Below are 11103 nucleotides of genomic sequence, written 5' to 3'. Positions count from 1 at the left end.
AGGACGGCACGGTGAGGGGGTGGCGCGGGGTGGAGGAGGGGTTCGTCGGGGCAGCGGAGGCAGCGCGGCGACAGGGGTGGCACGAGGCGGCGGTGGCACGGGGGCGGGGTGGCACGGGCGGAGGCGGCTCGGGCATGGGACGAAGAGAGAGAGAGAGAGAGAGAGAGAGAGAGAGAGAGAGAGAGAGGGACAGAGAGATGGGTCAGCAGGCGTCGTAGGCATTTTGTTAGGGCACGGTTCTTTGTCGTTTGCTAGCAGACGGCAAAGAGCCTAGCTAACGGACGTTAGTTTGGCCACTTTATTTGTCGTCCGCTAGCAGACGGCAAAGGAAGTGTCTGTTAGGTGGTCCTCGATAGTGGGCCACCCTCACTCTTTGTCGTCTGCTAGCTGACGGCAAAGCTTCTATGCCGTCTGCTGGCAGACGGCAGCAAGCTAGCCGACGGCAAACATGACCTTTGTCGTCCGCTCATTCTTTGCCGTTAGTTTTCTTCAAGCTGATGGCAAAGACATTCTTTATTGTCAGCCGCTACGTCTTGAGCTTACGTTGGTTTTCCTCGAAGAGGAGAGGGTGATGCAGCAATAATAGCGTAAGTATTTCCCTCAGTTTTTGAGAACCAAGGTATCGATCCAGTAGGAGGCTCCTCAAAAGTCCCACGCACCTACACAAACAAATAAAGAACTCGCAACCAACGCAATAAAGGGGTTGTCAATCCCTTCACAGCCACTTGCAAAAGTGAGATCTAATAAAGATAGTAAGATAAGATAAATATATTTTTGGTATTTTATAATATAGATGCAAAAAGTAAAGATGCAAATAAAAGTAGATTGGAAGCAAATATGATAAGTGATAGATTCGGGGGCCATAGGTTTCACTAGAGGCTTCTCTCGAGATAGCATAAGTATTACGGTGGGTGAACAAATTACTGTCGAGCAATTGATAGACAAAAGCATAGTTATGAGATTATCTAGGCATGATCATGTATATAGGCATCACGACCATAACAAGTAGACCGACTCCTGCCTGCATCTACTACTATTACTCCGCACATCGATCGACTCCTGCCTGCATCTAGAGTATTAAGTTCATAAGGACAGAGTAACGCATTAAGCAACATGACATGATGTAGAGGGATAAACTCATGCAATATGATATAAACCCCATCTTGTTATCCTCGATGGCAACAATACAATACGTGCCTTGCAACCCTTTTTGTCACTGGGTAAGGACACCGCAAGATTGAACCCAAAGCTAAGCACTTCTCCCATGGCAAGAAAGATCAATCTAGTAGGCCAAACCAAACTGATAATTCGAAGAGACTTCCAAAGATAACTCAATCATACATAAAAGAATTTAGAGAAGATTCAAATATTATTCATAGATAAACTTGATCATAAACCCACAATTCATCGTATCTCGACAAACACACCGCAAAAAGAGTTTACATTGAATAGATCTCCACAAGAGAGGGGGAGAACATTGTATTGAGATCCAAAAAGAGAGAAGAAGCCATCTAGCTAATAACTATGGACCCATAGGTTTGTGGTAAACTACTCACAACTCATCGGAGGGGCAAGGATGTTGATGTAGAAGCCCTCCATGGTTGATTCCCCCTCCGGCAGAGTGTCGGCGAAGGCTCCAAGATGAGATCTCGCGGATACAGAAGGTTACGGTGGTGGAAATTTTGTTTCGTGGTGCTCTTGGATGTTTTCGGGGTACGTAGGTATATATAGGAGGAAGAAGTACGTCGGTGGCCGCCCGAGGGGCCTACGAGACAGGGGGCACGCCCTACAGGGGGGCGCCCTCCTATCTCGTGGAAGCCTTGGCTGCTTCTTGACTTGCACTCGAAGTCCTCTGGATCATGTTCATTCCAAAAATCACGCTCCCGAAGGTTTCATTCTGTTTGGACTCCGTTTGATATTCCTTTTGTTTGAAATACTGAAATAGGCAAAAAAAACAACCATATGGGCTGGGCCTCCGGTTAGTAGGTTAGTCCCAAAAATGATATAAATGTGTAAAATAAAGCCCATAAACATCCAAAAGGGATAATATAATAGCATGGAACAATCAAAAATTATAGATACGTTGGAGACGTATCAAGCATCCCCAAGCTTAATTCCTGCTCGTCCTCGAGTAGGTAAATGATAAAAAGAGAATTTTTGATGTGGAATGCTACCTAGCATAATTCATAATGTAATTTTCTTTATTGTGGCATGAATGTTCAGATCCAAATGATTCAAAATAAAAGTTCATATTGATAAGAGAAATAGTAATACTTCAAGCATACTAATCAAAGTAATCATGTCGTCTCAAAATAACATGGCCAAAGAAAGTTATCCCTACAAAATCATATAGTCTGGTTGTTGCTCTATCTTCATCACACAAAGTGTTTAATCATGCACAACCCCGATGACAAGCCAAGCAATTGTTTCAAAATTTAATAATCTCAAACTTTTTCAACTTTCACGCAATACATGAGCGTGAGCCATGGACATAGCACTATATGTGGAATAGAATGGTGGTTGTGGAGAAGACAAAAAAAAGGAGAAGATAGTCTCACATCAACTAGGCGTATCAACGGGCTATGGAGATGCCCATTAATAGATATCAATGTGAGTGAGTAGGGATTGCCATGCAACGGATGCACTAGAGCTATAAATATATGAAAGCTCAACAAAAGAAACTAAGTGGGTGTGCATCCAACTCGCTTGCTCACGAAGACCTAGGGCACTTTGAGGAAGCCCATCATTGGAATATACAAGCCAAGTTCTATAATGAAAAATTCCCACTAGTATATGAAAGTGACAACATATGAGACTCTCTATCATGAAGATCATGGTGCTACTTTGAAGCACAAGTGTGGAAAAAGAGATATTAGCATTGTCCCTTCTCTCTTTTTCTCTCATTTTTTTCTTTTCTTTTTCATTTTTTTCTTTCTTTTTTTTCTTTGGCCTTTTTTTTGGCCTTTCTATATTTTTTTTGTAAAGTCCGAAGTCTCATCCCGACTTGTGGGAGAATCATAGTCTTCATCATCCTTTCCTCACTAGGACAATGCTCTAATACTGAAGATCATCACACTTTTATGGATTTACAACTCAAGAATTACAACTCAAAGCTAGAACAAGATATGACTCTATATGAATGCCTCCGGCGGTGTACCGGGATATGCAATAAATCAAGAGTGACATGTATGAAAATTATGAAGGTGGCCTTGCCACAAATACAACGTCAACTACATGATCATGCAAAAAAGCAATATGACAAAAGTAATGTGTGTCATATGAACGGAAAGGTGGAAAGTTGCATGGCAATATATCTCGGAATGGCTATGGAAATGCCATAATAGGTAGATATGGTGGCTGTTTTGAGGAAGGTATAAGGTGGGTGTATGGTACCGGCGAAAGTTGCACGGTACAAGAAAGGCTAGCAATGGTGGAAGGGTGAAAGGGTGCGTACAATCCATGGACTCAACATTAATCAAAAGAGCTCATGCACTTATTGCAAAAATTTAGAAGTCATCAAAAACCAAAGCACTACGCGCATGCTCCTAGGGGGATAGATTGGTAGGAAAAGACCATCGCTCGTCCCCGACCGCCACTCATAAGGAAGACAATCAATAAATAAAATTGTGCTCCAACTTCATCACAAAGCGGTTCACCATACGTGCATGCTACGGGAATCACAAACTTCAACACAAGCATTCTTTAAATTCATAATCACCCAACTAGCATAACTTTAATATTACTACCTCCATATCTCAAAACAATTATCAAGCATCAAATTGATCATAGCATCCAATTCACTTTCTATGATAGTTTTTATTATACTCAACTTGGATGCTCATCATTCTAAGACCAACTTTATGACCATAGCAAATACCATGCTATTCTAAAAGACTCTCAAAATAATATAAGTGAAGCATGAGAGACTAGAAATTTCTTCAAAATTAAGACACCACCATGCTCTAAAAAATATAAGTGAAGCACTAAAGCAAAAACTATCAAGCTCAAAAGATATAAGTGAAGCACATAGAGTATTCTAGCAAATTCTAATCAAGTAGGCTTCTCCCAAAAGGTGGGGCATCCCCAAGCTTAGGCTTTTGGCATTCTTGAATATCTTGGGGTGCCTTGGGCATCCCCAAGCTTAGGCTCTTGCCACCCTTTATTCCATAGTCCATAAAGGCTTGACCCAAAACTTGAAAACTTCACAACACAAAACTCAACAGGAAATCTTATAAGCTCCGTTAGTGAAAGAAAACAAAACCACCACATAAGTTTCTCCAATGAAATCATTCTTTATTTAATTTGGTGTTAAACCTACTGTATTCCAACTTCTCTATGGTTTATAAACTATTTTACTAGCCATAGATGCATCAAAATAAGCAAACAACACACGAAAAACAGAATCTGTCAAAAACAGAACAGTCTGTAACAATTTGTAACTAACGCAAACTTCTGGAACTCTAAAAATCCGACCAAAATATGAAGTCCTGGAAAATTTGTTTATTAAACAGAAGCAAAAAGAATCAATGAAAAAGCACGTTCCTGTGATTTAACAAAATTATATTCTTGCGTGCAAAGTTTCTGTTTTTCAGCAGAATCAAATCAACTATCATCGTAGGTTATCCTATAGGTTCTACTTGGCACAAACACTAATTAAAAGATAAAAACACATCTAAACAGAAGGTAGATGCAAGATTTATTGCTAAATAGGAGCAAAAACAAAAACATAAAGAAAATTGGGTTGCCTCCCAACTAGCGTTATCGTTTAACGCCCCTAGCTAGGCATAAAAGCAAAGATAGATCTAACGAGTGCCATCTTTGGCACTAAATTCATCAATAGAGCGCTTGTGATCTCTAGGGATTTCTCCCCTTTTAGCAATGGCTAAACCTTTAGGCAAAAATTCAAGAAATTCTTTGGTAGCAAAAGGTTCCTTAATGATAGAGAGACAATTGGGATGAACACTTACGGATTTGAGATCCGCATCTCCCTTACTAGCATATTCACCCTTATTTTTAGGAACATAAATAAACCTGGCAGTTTTAGTAGGGGTTTTGGAGTGTTTTTCATGGAGGAAAACGCGGAACCCAAGTTTGTAATGATATCCTCAAGTTTACCGATTCTAGAAGAGTCTAGATCTATTTTCTCATTAACTATAGGTTATTTTTCTTTAAGATTTTTCAAAGTAACTCCAACCCTAGATCCAAATTGGGTAATGTGATTATGAATCTTTTTATCCAAATTTTCAATCAACTCAACAGTGGCAATTTTATTTTCAATAATCTCAAGCCGTTGCATAACGTGTTCTAAAGTTAAAACAGTTCCATTGACCAAAAGAGGTGGCGGGCCAAACAAATCTAACATAGCATTATAAGCATCAAATGTATGGCTACTCAAGAAATAACCTTCGGTAGCAATATCAAGAACACATCTATTCCAAGGAGTAATGCCTACATAAAAATTGCGGAGAAGAACAGAAGTGGAAAGCTTCCTAGAAATTTACATTGAGCATTGCAAATTCTATGCCAAGCATCTTTTAAATTTTCTCCCTCCCTTTGCTTAAAATTGAGAATTTCTTGTTCGGGAGTGAGAACAAGGATAGGGAGACTAGCCATAACGACAAGGTAGACGAACTAACACACGGGCAAACGGAGAAAAGGCAAGCGAAAAATAGGAGGAGAATGGGAAAAGGAGGGCAAATAAAACGGCAAGGGTGAAGTGGGGGAGAGGAAAACGAGAGGCAAATGGCAAATAATGTAAATGTGAGGGAGATGGGTTTGTGATGGGTACTTGGTATGTCTTGACTTGAGCGAAGACCTCCCCGGCAACGGTGCTAGAAATCCTTCTTGCTACGTCTTGAGCTTGCGTTGGTTTTCCTCCAAGAGGAGAGGGTGATGCAGCAATAATAGCATAAGTACTTCCCTCAGTTTTTGAGAACCAAGGAATCAATCCAGTAGGAGGCTCCTCAAAAGTCCCACGCACCTACACAAACAAACAAAGAACTCGCAACCAACGCAATAAAGGGGTTGTCAATCCCTTCACGGCACTTGCGAAAGTGAGATCTAATAAAGATAGTAAGATAAGATAAATATATTTTTGGTATTTTATAATATAGATGCAAAAAGTAAAGATGCAAATAAAAGTAGATTGGAAACAAATATGATAAGAGATAGACCCGGGGCCATAGGTTTCACTAGAGGCTTCTCTCGAGATAGCATAAGTATTACGGTGGGTGAACAAATTACTGTCGAGCGATTGATAGAAAAGCGCATAGTTATGAGATTATCTAGGCATGATCATGTATATAGGCATCACGTCCATAACAAGTAGACCGACTCCTGCCTGCATCTACTACTATTACTCCACACATCGACCGACTCCTGCCTGCATCTAGAGTATTAAGTTCATAAGAACAGAGTAACGCATTAAGCAAGATGACATGATGTAGAGAGATAAACTCATGCAATATGATATAAACCCCATCTTGTTATCCTCGATGGCAACAATACAATACGTGCCTTGCAACCCTTTCTGTCACTGGGTAAGGACACCACAAGATTGAACCCAAAGCTAAGCACTTCTCCCATGGCAAGAAAGATCAATCTAGTAGGCCAAACCAAACTGATAATTCGTAGAGACTTCCAAAGATAACTCAATCATACATAAAAGAATTTAGAGAAGATTCAAATATTATTCATAGATAAACTTGATCATAAACCCACAATTCATCGGATCTCGACAAACACACCGCAAAAAGAGTTTACATCGAATAGATCTCCACAAGAGAGGGGGAGAACATTGTATTGAGATCCAAAACGAGAGAAGAAGCCATCTAGCTAATAACTATGGACCCGTAGGTCTGTGATAAACTACTCACAACTCATCGAAGGGGCAAGGATGTTGATGTAGAAGCCCTCCGTGGTCGATTCCCCCTCCGACAGAGTGCCGGCGAAGGCTCCAAGATGAGATATCGCGGATACAGAAGGTTACGGTGGTGGAAATTGTGTTTCGTGGTGCTCCTGGATGTTTTCGGGGTATGTAGGTATATATAGGAGGAATAAGTATGTCGGTGGCCGCTCGAGGGGCCCACGAGACAGGGGGCGCGCCCTACAGGGGGGCGCCCTCCTATCTCGTGGAAGCATCTGCTGCTTCTTGACTTGCACTCCAAGTCCTCTGGATCACGTTCGTTCCAAAAATCACGCTCCCGAAGGTTTCATTCCGTTTGGACTCTGTTTGATATTCCTTTTCTTCGAAATACTGAAATAGGCAAAAAAACAGCAATATGGGTTGGGCCTCCGGTTAGTAGGTTAGTCCCAAAAATGATATAACTGTGTAAAATAAAGCCCATAAACATCCAAAAGGGGTAATATAATAGCATGGAACAATCAAAAATTATAGATACGTTGGAGACGTATCATCAGCCAGCTGATGGCAAAGAGCTGGCTGACGGCAAAGATCCTGATTCCAGTAGTGAGCGAGATAATGCCACTCGTCCATCACGGACATGGCTTGATGTGGTTCATCCCTGGCCGCTACCCAGTGTTCTTTCACAGCCGCAATGAAACTGGGCTCGCGCAGCCAGAACGTCTCAAACCGGAACCGTGGTCGTGGGCGAGGTCGGTCATCCATCTAGGATGGCAGGAGGGGGACATGGTCGGAACCAATCAGAGTGATGGCCTGTAGGGTAGCTAGAGGGAACCAAAGCTCCCATTCTGATGACATAAAGACCCGGTCTAATACACTCTGGTAGGGGTCACCTATTTATTAGTCCAGGTATACCATGCCCCTATCCTATCTAACTCGCGGAGTCACGGGTCTGCGGTCCAATCGTTGAACCGCTGCATGCCCAAGAGATCAACATGAGCATTATTTTTATCGGATGCCATACAGAGAAGGTTGAAGTCGCCTCCAATAATCAACAGGAGGGTGGAAGAGCTAATCTTGGAGTGCAATTCTTCCAACAAGGCGGTGGATCATCCGTGATTGGCCGGGCCGTAGACCACAATCACTTCCCATTTGAAGTTGACTGCCCTTTCCCACACTTCCATACTCACAAAGAATTCCCCTCGATCCATGGAGCCCACCTCAAAGATGGCATCCTTCACTCCGAGAAGGATGCCACCGGAGTAACCCGCCACTCCACCAGATGGCAACCAGTGACATGCGAACAAATGTCGACTTAGACGTTCGAGCTCTGCAAGAGAGAACTCGACCCTCATCGTCTCTTGGATCGCCACAACATCAATGGGCTCCTCTCTCATATATTCGATCAACTGTCAGCGGCGACCGTCGTGGCCGAAGCCACGAAGGTTCCAAAACAAGGCACGCATATTTATTCCTGTAGGGGGTCCTCCCTGGACCCCACAGAAGTGGATGCGCTAAGCGCCTGATGAAGTTGGGCCGTCCGAGAACAAGTCCTCCATCTAATTTCCTCAGGTGGTACGTCAGCGAGGCCCCGCCTACCCGAAGGGCGTGGTGTGGAGGCGTCCTCCTCCGCCGCGGCGACCTCGCGAGCCCTAGCAGCCGCTAGCCGTCCATCTAGAATTTCCTTAGCCCGGATGGTCGCTATTTGTTCAAGCGCAGGTCCTTTCTCATCGCGAAAAACTATGGCGGAGTTTGCTGCTAATTTAGCAAGGTGTCCCAAAGGCATACCCTCCAAGGCCGAGAATGGCCCAACAGAATCATCACCAGCATTAACGAAACATCAACGTTGATGGGCGAACCTGCGTCAAGGTTACGTGCCGTGGCCTGACGAGAATCCTTCTCCAAAGCGTTGGGAGATGCACCCGACGTCTTCGAGGCCGAACCGAGCTGCGAGTTCTTCCTCGCCACCGTGGCCGGAGACGACCCCGGCCGTAGGCGACCCTTGCTCCTTGGGGGCCATGTCGCTGCAGGGGCCACCAGGAGGTCAGCAGCAGCCGAAGGGGGCGACCTCTCCCCAGACCCAAGCGCAAGGCCGGCGGACGGTGGAGGGGAGGCCACTGGAAGCGGCGAAGACAAATGAGGCGAGGAGGGGGCCAAACATCCAGCCCAACGCTCTACCATCACTACCACCCTCGTCCCCGGTCAAGGACACTAGAGAGGAGAGAAGTAGAGACAGCGCCGCGCTAGGCAGGGTGGCCGAAGCCTCCTCCAGCATGGCCATAAAAGCGTGCAGGCCGACCACCTAGCTCGGGGGCTCAGTTGATGTCACCATGGTCATGTCGTGCTTGGCGGGATCGCCCGGGCTCGGTGAGTCCTCATCGTCAGCACTGGTGCTAGGGGGGCGACTACGGAAGCGAGGCAACTTTACATGTCCATTTGCACTCCAGCACCTCCATCACGCCCCTTGCCAATGTCCGGATCCTCGCCACCATCAGGTTCATGTGGGGCATCCTGAGATTCCCCCTCGACCAAGATCCGAAGATCGTATCCGACATCACGGAAGAACATCTGAATTGTCGTCTGGAGCTTGTTTGGGTCAGGTGCCTTGACCTTGGCCCGCACCACCGCCCCCCGGATGAGGGAGGAACCATCCGCCTCCACAATCTTGCCAAGGATTCTCGACATATTCCGAACGACACGGTCCTTCTTGGCAATCGAGGGGAGTCTGCAGATCTGGATCCACACCGTCGAGAGGGTCGCGACCGCTAGTGGGTCAACCAACAGCACAGAGATATTGCCAGTGAGCTTGTTGAGCGCCAAGGTGAGCTCATCACTGTGGTTGCCGTAGCGGAGGCTGATGGGATCCGGAAACACTGTTATGAACTCATGATGAGAGATCGGGGTCACCTCCCAATCCCAATCCGGACGAAAGAGGTGACGGAGCTCATCCACAATGATCACCGGAGAAGCAGTCTTGCCCCCAAGGACCAAGATGAGGGCGGTCAGGGAGGGTGTGGCTGCAGGCTCCGACAAGTCCATCTGGGAGAAGCCCAGATCATCCGGGGCATATCCGAAGAGCATGAACTCCCCATCCGCAGATTGGCCCGGGCAGAGAAGGGTCGGGTGGTCTGTCCTTTTGCACTTGAAGCACGCCGGAGGCTGCTTGCAATCCATTTGGCAGTGCCCCTCCTCACCGCAGTTGAAGCAGGTGACGGTTCCGGGTCCAGGAGGAACAGCAGCCGAGGCGGGTGCCAGCGGTGGGTTTGTAACAGAGGACGCTTGTCCTGCAACGCCACCAGGGCGCTGGTTAGCTTTCTTCTTCTTGGCAAACGCCCCTCGCGGGTTGCGGTTGTTGGGACTGGGCTGGGGGAACTAGGCCTAGCGGTGCGGCGGTTGTAGCGCCGAGGAGGTGACTGCTCGGAGTGGCTGGAACGAGTCGGCGATCGAGAGCGGCGAGGTGGAGAGCGCATGTCCTGCTTGTGACCGCAGCCACCCCAATGATCTGGCAAACGATCTTGAGAGCACTCGTCGTGCCTGGTCGCTTCCTCCGTCAACGCCGGTCCTTTGGACTTGAGCATGTTGGACCAGAGCTCCGCCTCCCGGCGCTCGGCATCAGGCGAGGGTTGCCACGTCTCCAAAGAGCGTCGGTCCTCGCGCTCCTCCGCACGTGCTTGGGACGGGGAGCCCCATCGCCGGCGTCGCGCGCCATCGCCGCTTGTTGGGCTGAGGGCGAGGTGGTGAGGGGAGAGGAGGATGGTGGCGCGGGAGGAAAGGGGGTGGACTAGTTAGATGTAGCAGATACCGGGTGCCCTAGCCGCACCGGATTAGGCGGGCCGGAAGGCAGCCCACCAACCGTATCCGAGGGCCCACCAGGAGCGACCGAACCGGTCCCCACAAGGCGGCCCAAGCCCGCAAGGGAAGATCCTCCCGACACAGGCGGCCCAGCCGGCCCATGTCGGCCCAACCCAACCATCAGCACATCGATGCAAGAGGGAAGGGTTTCCCTTCGTACGGCTGGAGGGTGGCGGCGCGGTGGCTCCACTAGACGGAGGCCGGCGGCCCCAACATCGGCAGAGGCCGGCAGGGGATGGAAAGCTCTGAACTTCACCAGAGGGCGAGCTAACAGAGACACGGAACCCGAACGATTGAGCGACACCACCGACGACGGCCCTGCGGGTGAGCAACGTAGGGCCACTCCGTCCCGACGCCAAGTGACCGCTGCACGACTAAGGCCAGCCCTG

The sequence above is a fragment of the Triticum dicoccoides genome, chromosome 5B, assembly GCF_002162155.2.
Source record: "Triticum dicoccoides isolate Atlit2015 ecotype Zavitan chromosome 5B, WEW_v2.0, whole genome shotgun sequence".
Classification (NCBI taxonomy): Eukaryota; Viridiplantae; Streptophyta; class Magnoliopsida; order Poales; family Poaceae; genus Triticum; species Triticum dicoccoides.
The sequence above is the reverse complement of the archived record's forward strand: the minus strand, read 5'-3'. Positions refer to the sequence as shown.